The following is a 13,650-nucleotide window of genomic DNA, read 5'->3' as shown; positions in this document are numbered from 1 at the left end:
TGTTGGCTATATTATTAATTTTCATAATACATAGTTAAGAAAATTGAAAGAAACGATTATCCATTATATAATAAAAAAAATTAAAGCTTAATTTAAAAAAAAACAAGACTGGAGTTTTGCGATTTTAAACTGTATTCTGAATTAAACACTTTTTTATTAGGCAAAGACACAGAAAACATCTTAGTATTGATTACTTAAACAATATGTTAAATTACAATACAATTGTCCCTTTGCTGCATATTGTTTTACGATTTTCTATATATATATTTATAAAAATTTATCTGATTAATAAGAGAAAGAGTGTAAATATTAATAATTTATTCAATTTGGATAATTTAAATACTATTGTATGTGGTAAATTAATAATTTTATATGTTGTGTGTGTTTTATCCAATTAGTTAGTCTTTTATCGCTTCGAAGCGAAAATAAGTTGGATCCATTAACTGCATTCAAGCGGGTGGGAAAATGCGCCACTATCTGCTGGGGTATTGGATTAACGCTTAAAGCGGTTAATAGAGCAACTTAATAGTCGCTTTAGGTCTTAAAGGGGTGTTTAAGTGGTTGTTTTTAAACCGGCAGCGTGGTGTAGTGGCCAAAACACTTGCTTACACTACTAAGGTCTCGGTTTCGAACCCTGTAACAGCACTTAATCAGCAGCTCGATCATCGGGCAATTAGAACCAATAATACTTAACCTGCAAGAAACAGTTGTTTCTATATGTTTAGCTCGTGCAGTTGACCTTTCCAGATCCAACATAAACTTATCGAAGAAAAACTTATATACAAAAAAAAGGTATCAAATTTAAAAAAAAGTATATTTGACTAAATAAAGATTTGGTTTGGAATATTTAAAATGTAAATATTTTACATTTTATTTTGTAAAGCTTTAAGCGTTAATGCAATACCCCAGCAGACAGAGCCCATTTTCCACCCGCTTTAAAGCAGTTATTGGTGCCCCTTTTTTCGCTTCGACGCGATTAACGGCCAACTAATGGCCTATGTGATTGGTACAGCATAATATTTACTGGGATGACGATTTTGCAATAAAATTTAAAATAATTTTACCTAAAAGTTATTTTAAATTACGTAATACAAAAAATGTTACACAATTTATCTAATTTTGGTAATTTAAATAATTATATGTAAAAAAATTTGCATAATTAAGTCTACGTGGTGTATATTGGTAATTTCTTCTAATAAAACAAGAGCAAATTGTTTTTATGGCAATATAAGTAAAATTACACACAACATCGTCTAACATTTTTAAACTTAATCAAGAATTAACACATATTTTAAAAACAACAACGCCCGATAAGGGATTTGAACCCTTGACCGTTGGATTAAAAGTCCAACGCTCTACCGACTGAGCTAACCGGGCACGTTTTCTATTACTGTGTGTTTTGCAACTTGGATTATAGTTACTGATTGTAAACGTTTTTTTGGCAACAATTAAATATAAATGCACTTCATATTTTATTTCTATTTTAATTATTTAAAAATAATTAAACACAAACATTTGTTATATTTTTGTTATTGTTTTAAGTAACCCTCTCGCTTATATTTACAAACTGTTAAATCGACAGACTTCGGTTTGTAAATGAGATAGTTACTTTTATGAGGCAATTACGCAAAGATAATTTGTAATTAGAATTACTATAATAATTACTACATCAACAATACGCTGAAGTAAGTGACGATGGTACTTTGTCCGATTAATTGTTTTACTTCATAAATTTAAAAGGCGTAAGTTAACGTTTAAACAATTAGTTATAATCAAAAACAGAATATTAATCAAATTACTTTGTTTATTCATGTTGAATAATTCGAATTCCAATGCATAAATTAATTTGGGAGTTATTCGGTTGTTATGTGTTTGGTTAGTGATTAAAAAATATTATGAGTAGCGAGTTTCAAAGGATTTTTTAAACTACCATACTTAAAAATTTTATCTAAACTTTAAATTAGTTAACATATTTGATACTTTTCAATTTAGTTAATTTTTATAATTTGATTACCCACGTATCAGTTAGTTTGTGTATTTATGTTTGTAGCGTGAACATTGGCAACTTTCACATTACAAACTAACTTGGACAAATTTTATGACAACATAGATTGATGAAAATTACTGTTAAAATTTTAAATCTTGTTTAAAAGTTTGCACTTATTTGTGTAGGAACAACAACGCTTAATAATAGATTTGAATTATTAGCTTTTAAATTAAAACTCCAACATTCTACCGACTAAGTCACCTAACAACGCTTTTTATTTTGATGTGCCAAGTTTCTTGTTTAAAATTACTTTGCGAGTTTCTGGTGCAAATAAAACATAATTTTATCTTGTATTTTATTTGCATTTTAAAAAATTAAAAAAAAATAAACATAAAAGTTTGTTAAAGTTTTTTGTAGATTTTCAAGTATTTTTAAATTTTGCTAACTGAATGGGTTATTTTGATTTCCGTATAATTTTTTTAATAAAAATTGAAACAGCAAGTAACAAAGTTTATAGCTGATTAGATTATAATAAAATTTAGTTTAAGAATTAAACGAAATAAAACATTAATATTTCGACGTAAGAAAAACTAGTTTTAGTTTTGTAAATATCCTTGATAATCGTAATGTCCATAACGTAATGTTTGCAAGGTATTGTACGGAAAACAAAATAAATAATTAGTAAAGCACATAATTATAGTTATTTTTCATAATTATAGTTATCATTAAATAGGTATAAATGAAAATATTTAATGTTTTCTGGATTCGAATTAAATATTTAGACATAATTGTATTAAATTTTTAATTTGGGTACATTCATAGCGTTTGTAACGAGTAATGAGATGTCTCCTACATGGTCTAGGGGTTAGGATTCCTGGCTTTCACCCAGGCGGCCCGGGTTCGATTCCCGGTGTAGGAATTTTTATTCAATTTTGATAACACAAATATTATTATGTTAAAATCACAGCTACTTTAAATCTGTTAGTAAGAATGAATTATAATTAATTTTTTGGCGTTTATTCTTGTCAGCCAAGTATAATTACTGGGGTCGGAACTTTAATAAACATTGGTGGTTTAGTTGTAGAATCCACGCCTGTCACGCTCGGGTTCGATTTTCAGCCAATGCAGTTTTTAATTAGTTCATGAGATCAAATTGTCAATTGATTTTATGATGCGACCGCTGAGATGTTGGCTATATTATTAATTTTCATAATACATAGTTAAGAAAATTGAAAGAAACGATTATCCATTATATAATAAAAAAAATTAAAGCTTAATTTAAAAAAAAACAAGATTGGAGCTTTGCGATTTTAAACTGTATTCTGAATTAAACACTTTTTTATTAGGCAAAGACACAGAAAACATCTTAGTATTGATCACTTAAACAATATGTTAAATTACAATACAATTGTCCCTTTGCTGCATATTGTTTTACGATTTTCTATATATATATTTATAAAAATTTATCTGATTAATAAGAGAAAGAGTGTAAATATTAATAATTTATTCAATTTGGATAATTTAAATACTATTGTATGTGGTAAATTAATAATTTTATATGTTGTGTGTGTTTTATCCAATTAGTTAGTCTTTTATCGCTTCGAAGCGAAAAAAAGTTGGATCCATTAACTGCATTCAAGCGGGTGGGAAAATGCGCCACTATCTGCTGGGGTATTGGATTAACGCTTAAAGCGGTTAATAGAGCAACTTAATAGTCGCTTTAGGTCTTAAAGGGGTGTTTAAATGGTTGTTTTTAATACGGCAGCGAGGTGTAGTGGCCAAAACACTTGCTTATACTAAGGTCTCGGTTTCGAACCCTGTAACAGCACTTAATCAGCAGCTCGATCATCGGGCAATTAGAACCAATAATACTTAACCTGCAAGAAACAGTTGTTTCTATATGTTTAGCTCGTGCAGTTGACCTTTCCAGATCCAACATAAACTTATCGAAGAAAAACTTATATACAAAAAAAAGGTATCAAATTTAAAAAAAAGTATATTTGACTAAATAAAGATTTGGTTTGGAATATTTAAAATTTAAATATTTTACATTTTATTTTGTAAAGCTTTAAGCGTTAATGCAATACCCCAGCAGACAGAGCCAATTTTCCACCCGCTTCAAAGCAGTTATTGGTGCCCCTTTTTTTCGCTTCGACGCGATTAACGGCCAACTAATGGCCTGTGTGATTGGTACAGCATAATATTTACTGGGAGAAATTAAAAATAATTTTACCTAAAATTTCTTTTAAATTACGTAATACAAAAAATGTTACACAATTTATCTAATTTTGGTAATTTAAATAATTATATGTAAAAAAATTTGCATAATTAAGTCTACGTGGTGTATATTGGTAATTTCTTCTAATAAAACAAGAGCAAATTGTTTTTATGGCAATATAAGTAAAATTACACACAACATCGTCTAACATTTTTAAACTTAATCAAGAATTAACACATATTTTAAAAACAACAACGCCCGATAAGGGATTTGAACCCTTGACCGTTGGATTAAAAGTCCAACGCTCTACCGACTGAGCTAACCGGGCACGTTTTCTATTACTGTGTGTTTTGCAACTTGGATTATAGTTACTGATTGTAAACGTTTTTTTGGCAACAATTAAATATAAATGCACTTCATATTTTATTTCTATTTTAATTATTTAAAAATAATTAAACACAAACATTTGTTATATTTTTGTTATTGTTTTAAGTAACCCTCTCGCTTATATTTACAAACTGTTAAATCGACAGACTTCGGTTTGTAAATGAGATAGTTACTTTTATGAGGCAATTACGCAAAGATAATTTGTAATTAGAATTACTATAATAATTACTACATCAACAATACGCTGAAGTAAGTGACGATGGTACTTTGTCCGATTAATTGTTTTACTTCATAAATTTAAAAGGCGTAAGTTAACGTTTAAACAATTAGTTATAATCAAAAACAGAATATTAATCAAATTACTTTGTTTATTCATGTTGAATAATTCGAATTCCAATGCATAAATTAATTTGGGAGTTATTCGGTTGTTATGTGTTTGGTTAGTGATTAAAAAATATTATGAGTAGCGAGTTTCAAAGGATTTTTTAAACTACCATACTTAAAAATTTTATCAGAACTTTAAATTAGTTAACATATTTGATACTTTTCAATTTAGTTAATTTTTATAATTTGATTACCCACGTATCAGTTAGTTTGTGTATTTATGTTTGTAGCGTGAACATTGGCAACTTTCACATTACAAACTAACTTGGACAAATTTTATGACAACATAGATTGATGAAAATTACTGTTAAAATTTTAAATCTTGTTTAAAAGTTTGCACTTATTTGTGTAGGAACAACAACGCTTAATAATAGATTTGAATTATTAGCTTTTAAATTAAAACTCCAACATTCTACCGACTAAGTCACCTAACAACGCTTTTTATTTTGATGTGCCAAGTTTCTTGTTTAAAATTACTTTGCGAGTTTCTGGTGCAAATAAAACATAATTTTATCTTGTATTTTATTTGCATTTTAAAAAATTAAAAAAAAATAAACATAAAAGTTTGTTAAAGTTTTTTGTAGATTTTCAAGTATTTTTAAATTTTGCTAACTGAATGGGTTATTTTGATTTCCGTATAATTTTTTTAATAAAAATTGAAACAGCAAGTAACAAAGTTTATAGCTGATTAGATTATAATAAAATTTAGTTTAAGAATTAAACGAAATAAAACATTAATATTTCGACGTAAGAAAAACTAGTTTTAGTTTTGTAAATATCCTTGATAATCGTAATGTCCATAACGTAATGTTTGCAAGGTATTGTACGGAAAACAAAATAAATAATTAGTAAAGCACATAATTATAGTTATTTTTCATAATTATAGTTATCATTAAATAGGTATAAATGAAAATATTTAATGTTTTCTGGATTCGAATTAAATATTTAGACATAATTGTATTAAATTTTTAATTTGGGTAATTTCATAGCGTTTGTAACGAGTAATGAGATGTCTCCTACATGGTCTAGGGGTTAGGATTCCTGGCTTTCACCCAGGCGGCCCGGGTTCGATTCCCGGTGTAGGAATTTTTATTCAATTTTGATAACACAAATATTATTATGTTAAAATCACAGCTACTTTAAATCTGTTAGTAAGAATGAATTATAATTAATTTTTTGGCGTTTATTCTTGTCAGCCAAGTATAATTACTGGGGTCGGAACTTTAATAAACATTGGTGGTTTAGTTGTAGAATCCACGCCTGTCACGCTCGGGTTCGATTTTCAGCCAATGCAGTTTTTAATTAGTTCATGAGATCAAATTGTCAATTGATTTTATGATGCGACCGCTGAGATGTTGGCTATATTATTAATTTTCGTAATACATAGTTAATAAAATTGAAAGAAACGATTATCCATTATATACTAAAAAAAATTAAAGCTTAATTTAAAAAAAAACAAGATTGGAGCTTTGCGATTTTAAACTGTATTCTGAATTAAACACTTTTTTATTAGGCAAAGACACAGAAAACATCTTAGTATTGATCACTTAAACAATATGTTAAATTACAATACAATTGTCCCTTTGCTGCATATTGTTTTACGATTTTCTATATATATATTTATAAAAATTTATCTGATTAATAAGAGAAAGAGTGTAAATATTAATAATTTATTCAATTTGGATAATTTAAATACTATTGTATGTGGTAAATTAATAATTTTATATGTTGTGTGTGTTTTATCCAATTAGTTAGTCTTTTATCGCTTCGAAGCGAAAAAAAGTTGGATCCATTAACTGCATTCAAGCGGGTGGGAAAATGCGCCACTATCTGCTGGGGTATTGGATTAACGCTTAAAGCGGTTAATAGAGCAACTTAATAGTCGCTTTAGGTCTTAAAGGGGTGTTTAAATGGTTGTTTTTAATACGGCAGCGAGGTGTAGTGGCCAAAACACTTGCTTATACTAAGGTCTCGGTTTCGAACCCTGTAACAGCACTTAATCAGCAGCTCGATCATCGGGCAATTAGAACCAATAATACTTAACCTGCAAGAAACAGTTGTTTCTATATGTTTAGCTCGTGCAGTTGACCTTTCCAGATCCAACATAAACTTATCGAAGAAAAACTTATATACAAAAAAAAGGTATCAAATTTAAAAAAAAGTATATTTGACTAAATAAAGATTTGGTTTGGAATATTTAAAATTTAAATATTTTACATTTTATTTTGTAAAGCTTTAAGCGTTAATGCAATACCCCAGCAGACAGAGCCAATTTTCCACCCGCTTCAAAGCAGTTATTGGTGCCCCTTTTTTTCGCTTCGACGCGATTAACGGCCAACTAATGGCCTGTGTGATTGGTACAGCATAATATTTACTGGGAGAAATTAAAAATAATTTTACCTAAAATTTCTTTTAAATTACGTAATACAAAAAATGTTACACAATTTATCTAATTTTGGTAATTTAAATAATCATATGTAAAAAAATTTGCATAATTAAGTCTGTGTGGTGTATATTGGTAATTTCTTCTAATAAAACAAGAGCAAATTGTTTTTATGGCAATATAAGTAAATTTACACAAAACATCGTCTAACATTTTTAAACTTAATCAAGAATTAACACATATTTTAAAAACAACAACGCCCGATAAGGGATTTGAACCCTTGACCGTTGGATTAAAAGTCCAACGCTCTACCGACTGAGCTAATTGGGCACGTTTTCTATTACTGTGTGTTTTGCAACTTGGATTATAGTTACTGATTGTAAACGTTTTTTTGGCAACAATTAAATATAAATGCACTTCATATTTTATTTCTATTTTAATTATTTAAAAATAATTAAACACAAACATTTGTTATATTTTTGTTATTGTTTTAAGTAACCCTCTCGCTTATATTTACAAACTGTTAAATCGACAGACTTCGGTTTGTAAATGAGATAGTTACTTTTATGAGGCAATTACGCAAAGATAATTTGTAATTAGAATTACTATAATAATTACTACATCAACAATACGCTGAAGTAAGTGACGATGGTACTTTGTCCGATTAATTGTTTTACTTCATAAATTTAAAAGGCGTAAGTTAACGTTTAAACAATTAGTTATAATCAAAAACAGAATATTAATCAAATTACTTTGTTTATTCATGTTGAATAATTCGAATTCCAATGCATAAATTAATTTGGGAATTATTCGGTTGTTATGTGTTTGGTTAGTGATTAAAAAATATTATGAGTAGCGAGTTTCAAAGGATTTTTTAAACTACCATACTTAAAAATTTTATCTAAACTTTAAATTAGTTAACATATTTGATACTTTTCAATTTAGTTAATTTTTATAATTAGATTACCCACGTATCAGTTAGTTTGTGTATTTATGTTTGTAGCGTGAACATTGGCAACTTTCACATTACAAACTAACTTGGACAAATTTTATGACAACATAGATTGATGAAAATTACTGTTAAAATTTTAAATCTTGTTTAAAAGTTTGCACTTATTTGTGTAGGAACAACAACGCTTAATAATAGATTTGAATTATTAGCTTTTAAATTAAAACTCCAACATTCTACCGACTAAGTCACCTAACAACGCTTTTTATTTTGATGTGCCAAGTTTCTTGTTTAAAATTACTATGCGAGTTTCTGGTGCAAATAAAACATAATTTTATCTTGTATTTTATTTGCATTTTAAAAAATTTAAAAAAAATAAACATAAAAGTTTGTTAAAGTTTTTTGTAGATTTTCAAGTATTTTTAAATTTTGCTAACTGAATGGGTTATTTTGATTTCCGTATAATTTTTTTAATAAAAATTGAAACAGCAAGTAACAAAGTTTATAGCTGATTAGATTATAACAAAATTTAGTTTAAGAATTAAACGAAATAAAACATTAATATTTCGACGTAAGAAAAACTAGTTTTAGTTTTGTAAATATCCTTGATAATCGTAATGTCCATAACGTAATGTTTGCAAGGTATTGTACGGAAAACAAAATAAATAATTAGTAAAGCACATAATTATAGTTATTTTTCATAATTATAGTTATCATTAGATAGGTATAAATGAAAATATTTAATGTTTTCTGGATTCGAATTAAATATTTAGACATAATTGTATTAAATTTTTAATTTGGGTAATTTCATAGCGTTTGTAACGAGTAATGAGATGTCTCCTACATGGTCTAGGGGTTAGGATTCCTGGCTTTCACCCAGGCGGCCCGGGTTCGATTCCCGGTGTAGAAATTTTTATTCAATTTTGATAACACAAATATTATTATGTTAAAATCACAGCTACTTTAAATCTGTTAGTAAGAATGAATTATAATTAATTTTTTGGCGTTTATTCTTGTCAGCCAAGTATAATTACTGGGGTCGGAACTTTAATAAACATTGGTGGTTTAGTTGTAGAATCCACGCCTGTCACGCTCGGGTTCGATTTTCAGCCAATGCAGTTTTTAATTAGTTCATGAGATCAAATTGTCAATTGATTTTATGATGCGACCGCTGAGATGTTGGCTATATTATTAATTTTCATAATACATAGTTAAGAAAATTGAAAGAAACGATTATCCATTATATAATAAAAAAAATTAAAGCTTAATTTAAAAAAAAACAAGACTGGAGTTTTGCGATTTTAAACTGTATTCTGAATTAAACACTTTTTTATTAGGCAAAGACACAGAAAACATCTTAGTATTGATCACTTAAACAATATGTTAAATTACAATACAATTGTCCCTTTGCTGCATATTGTTTTACGATTTTCTATATATATATTTATAAAAATTTATCTGATTAATAAGAGAAAGAGTGTAAATATTAATAATTTATTCAGTTTGGATAATTTAAATACTATTGTATGTGGTAAATTAATAATTTTATATGTTGTGTGTGTTTTATCCAATTAGTTAGTCTTTTATCGCTTCGAAGCGAAAATAAGTTGGATCCATTAACTGCATTCAAGCGGGTGGGAAAATGCGCCACTATCTGCTGGGGTATTGGATTAACGCTTAAAGCGGTTAATAGAGCAACTTAATAGTCGCTTTAGGTCTTAAAGGGGTGTTTAAGTGGTTGTTTTTAAACCGGCAGCGTGGTGTAGTGGCCAAAACACTTGCTTACACTACTAAGGTCTCGGTTTCGAACCCTGTAACAGCACTTAATCAGCAGCTCGATCATCGGGCAATTAGAACCAATAATACTTAACCTGCAAGAAACAGTTGTTTCTATATGTTTAGCTCGTGCAGTTGACCTTTCCAGATCCAACATAAACTTATCGAAGAAAAACTTATATACAAAAAAAAGGTATCAAATTTAAAAAAAAGTATATTTGACTAAATAAAGATTTGGTTTGGAATATTTAAAATTTAAATATTTTACATTTTATTTTGTAAAGCTTTAAGCGTTAATGCAATACCCCAGCAGACAGAGCCCATTTTCCACCCGCTTTAAAGCAGTTATTGGTGCCCCATTTTTTCGCTTCGACGCGATTAACGGCCAACTAATGGCCTGTGTGATTGGTACAGCATAATATTTACTGGGATGACGATTTTGCAATAAAATTTAAAATAATTTTACCTAAAAGTTATTTTAAATTACGTAATACAAAAAATGTTACACAATTTATCTAATTTTGGTAATTTAAATAATCATATGTAAAAAAATTTGCATAATTAAGTCTGTGTGGTGTATATTGGTAATTTCTTCTAATAAAACAAGAGCAAATTGTTTTTATGGCAATATAAGTAAATTTACACACAACATCGTCTAACATTTTTAAACTTAATCAAGAATTAACACATATTTTAAAAACAACAACGCCCGATAAGGGATTTGAACCCTTGACCGTTGGATTAAAAGTCCAACGCTCTACCGACTGCGCTAATCGGGCACGTTTTCTATTACTGTGTGTTTTGCAACTTGGATTATAGTTACTGATTGTAAACGTTTTTTTGGCAACAATTAAATATAAATGCACTTCAAATTTTATTTCTATTTTAATTATTTAAAAATAATTAAACACAAACATTTGTTATATTTTTGTTATTGTTTTAAGTAACCCTCTCGCTTATATTTACAAACTGTTAAATCGACAGACTTCGGTTTGTAAATGAGATAGTTACTTTTATGAGGCAATTACGCAAAGATAATTTGTAATTAGAATTACTATAATAATTACTACATCAACAATACGCTGAAGTAAGTGACGATGGTACTTTGTCCGATTAATTGTTTTACTTCATAAATTTAAAAGGCGTAAGTTAACGTTTAAACAATTAGTTATAATCAAAAACAGAATATTAATCAAATTACTTTGTTTATTCATGTTGAATAATTCGAATTCCAATGCATAAATTAATTTGGGAATTATTCGGTTGTTATGTGTTTGGTTAGTGATTAAAAAATATTATGAGTAGTGAGATTCAAAGGATTTTTTAAACTACCATACTTAAAAATTTTATCTAAACTTTAAATTAGTTAACATATTTGATACTTTTCAATTTAGTTAATTTTTATAATTTGATTACCCACGTATCAGTTAGTTTGTGTATTTATGTTTGTAGCGTGAACATTGGCAACTTTCACATTACAAACTAACTTGGACAAATTTTATGACAACATAGATTGATGAAAATTACTGTTAAAATTTTAAATCTTGTTTAAAAGTTTGCACTTATTTGTGTAGGAACAACAACGCTTAATAATAGATTTTAATTATTAGCTTTTAAATTAAAACTCCAACATTCTACCGACTAAGTCACCTAACAACGCTTTTTATTTTGATGTGCCAAGTTTCTTGTTTAAAATTACTTTGCGAGTTTCTGGTGCAAATAAAACATAATTTTATCTTGTATTTTATTTGCATTTTAAAAAATTTAAAAAAAATAAACATAAAAGTTTGTTAAAGTTTTTTGTAGATTTTCAAGTATTTTTAAATTTTGCTAACTGAATGGGTTATTTTGATTTCCGTATAATTTTTTTAATAAAAATTGAAACAGCAAGTAACAAAGTTTATAGCTGATTAGATTATAACAAAATTTAGTTTAAGAATTAAACGAAATAAAACATTAATATTTCGACGTAAGAAAAACTAGTTTTAGTTTTGTAAATATCCTTGATAATCGTAATGTCCATAACGTAATGTTTGCAAGGTATTGTACGAAAAACAAAATAAATAATTAGTAAAGCACATAATTATAGTTATTTTTCATAATTATAGTTATCATTAGATAGGTATAAATGAAAATATTTAATGTTTTCTGGATTCGAATTAAATATTTAGACATAATTGTATTAAATTTTTAATTTGGGTAATTTCATAGCGTTTGTAACGAGTAATGAGATGTCTCCTACATGGTCTAGGGGTTAGGATTCCTGGCTTTCACCCAGGCGGCCCGGGTTCGATTCCCGGTGTAGGAGTTTTTATTCAATTTTGATAACACAAATATTATTATGTTAAAATCACAGCTACTTTAAATCTGTTAGTAAGAATGAATTATAATTAATTTTTTGGCGTTTATTCTTGTCAGCCAAGTATAATTACTGGGGTCGGAACTTTAATAAACATTGGTGGTTTAGTTGTAGAATCCACGCCTGTCACGCTCTGGTTCGATTTTCAGCCAATGCAGTTTTTAATTAGTTCATGAGATCAAATTGTCAATTGATTTTATGATGCAACCGCTGAGATGTTGGCTATATTATTAATTTTCATAATACATAGTTAAGAAAATTGAAAGAAACGATTATCCATTATATAATAAAAAAAATTAAAGCTTAATTTAAAAAAAAACAAGATTGGAGCTTTGCGATTTTAAACTGTATTCTGAATTAAACACTTTTTTATTAGGCAAAGACACAGAAAATATCTTAGTATTGATCACTTAAACAATATGTTAAATTACAATACAATTGTCCCTTTGCTGCATATTGTTTTACGATTTTCTATATATATATTTATAAAAATTTATCTGATTAATAAGAGAAAGAGTGTAAATATTAATAATTTATTCAATTTGGATAATTTAAATACTATTGTATGTGGTAAATTAATAATTTTATATGTTGTGTGTGTTTTATCCAATTAGTTAGTCTTTTATCGCTTCGAAGCGAAAAAAAGTTGGATCCATTAACTGCATTCAAGCGGGTGGGAAAATGCGCCACTATCTGCTGGGGTATTGGATTAACGCTTAAAGCGGTTAATAGAGCAACTTAATAGTCGCTTTAGGTATTAAAGGGGTGTTTAAATGGTTGTTTTTAATACGGCAGCGAGGTGTAGTGGCCAAAACACTTGCTTATACTAAGGTCTCGGTTTCGAACCCTGTAACAGCACTTAATCAGCAGCTCGATCATCGGGCAATTAGAACCAATAATACCTAACCTGCAAGAAACAGTTGTTTCTATATGTTTAGCTCGTGCAGTTGACCTTTCCAGATCCAACATAAACTTATCGAAGAAAAACTTATATACAAAAAAAAAGGTATCAAATTTAAAAAAAAGTATATTTGACTAAATAAAGATTTGGTTTGGAATATTTAAAATTTAAATATTTTACATTTTATTTTGTAAAGCTTTAAGCGTTAATGCAATACCCCAGCAGACAGAGCCCATTTTCCACCCGCTTTAAAGCAGTTATTGGTGCCCCTTTTTTTCGCTTCGACGCGATTAACGGCCAACTAAT

General features: G+C 28.1%; 5 non-coding genes across 5 annotated transcripts; 3 read left to right on the top strand and 2 right to left on the bottom strand.

Moving 5' to 3' along the window:
- Window positions 1-1,304: 1,304 nt before the first annotated feature.
- Trnak-uuu (transfer RNA lysine (anticodon UUU)) lies at window positions 1,305-1,377 on the bottom strand. Its single transcript has one exon. It is a non-coding gene; the product is annotated as a tRNA-Lys (tRNA).
- A 1,457-nt stretch (window positions 1,378-2,834) lies between these two features.
- Trnae-uuc (transfer RNA glutamic acid (anticodon UUC)) lies at window positions 2,835-2,906 on the top strand. Its single transcript has one exon. It is a non-coding gene; the product is annotated as a tRNA-Glu (tRNA).
- A 1,554-nt stretch (window positions 2,907-4,460) lies between these two features.
- On the bottom strand, window positions 4,461-4,533 carry Trnak-uuu (transfer RNA lysine (anticodon UUU)). The gene has a single exon. It is a non-coding gene; the product is annotated as a tRNA-Lys (tRNA).
- Window positions 4,534-5,990: 1,457 nt separating this feature from the next.
- On the top strand, window positions 5,991-6,062 carry Trnae-uuc (transfer RNA glutamic acid (anticodon UUC)). Its single transcript has one exon. It is a non-coding gene; the product is annotated as a tRNA-Glu (tRNA).
- Window positions 6,063-12,320: 6,258 nt separating this feature from the next.
- Window positions 12,321-12,392, top strand: Trnae-uuc (transfer RNA glutamic acid (anticodon UUC)). Its single transcript has one exon. It is a non-coding gene; the product is annotated as a tRNA-Glu (tRNA).
- The last annotated feature ends 1,258 nt before the right edge of the window (window positions 12,393-13,650 follow it).

This window comes from Corella eumyota, chromosome 7 (genome assembly GCF_963082875.1).
Source record: "Corella eumyota chromosome 7, kaCorEumy4.1, whole genome shotgun sequence".
In the NCBI taxonomy this organism is placed as follows: Eukaryota; Metazoa; Chordata; class Ascidiacea; order Phlebobranchia; family Corellidae; genus Corella; species Corella eumyota.
This window is presented reverse-complemented; position numbering and strand designations above follow the sequence as displayed.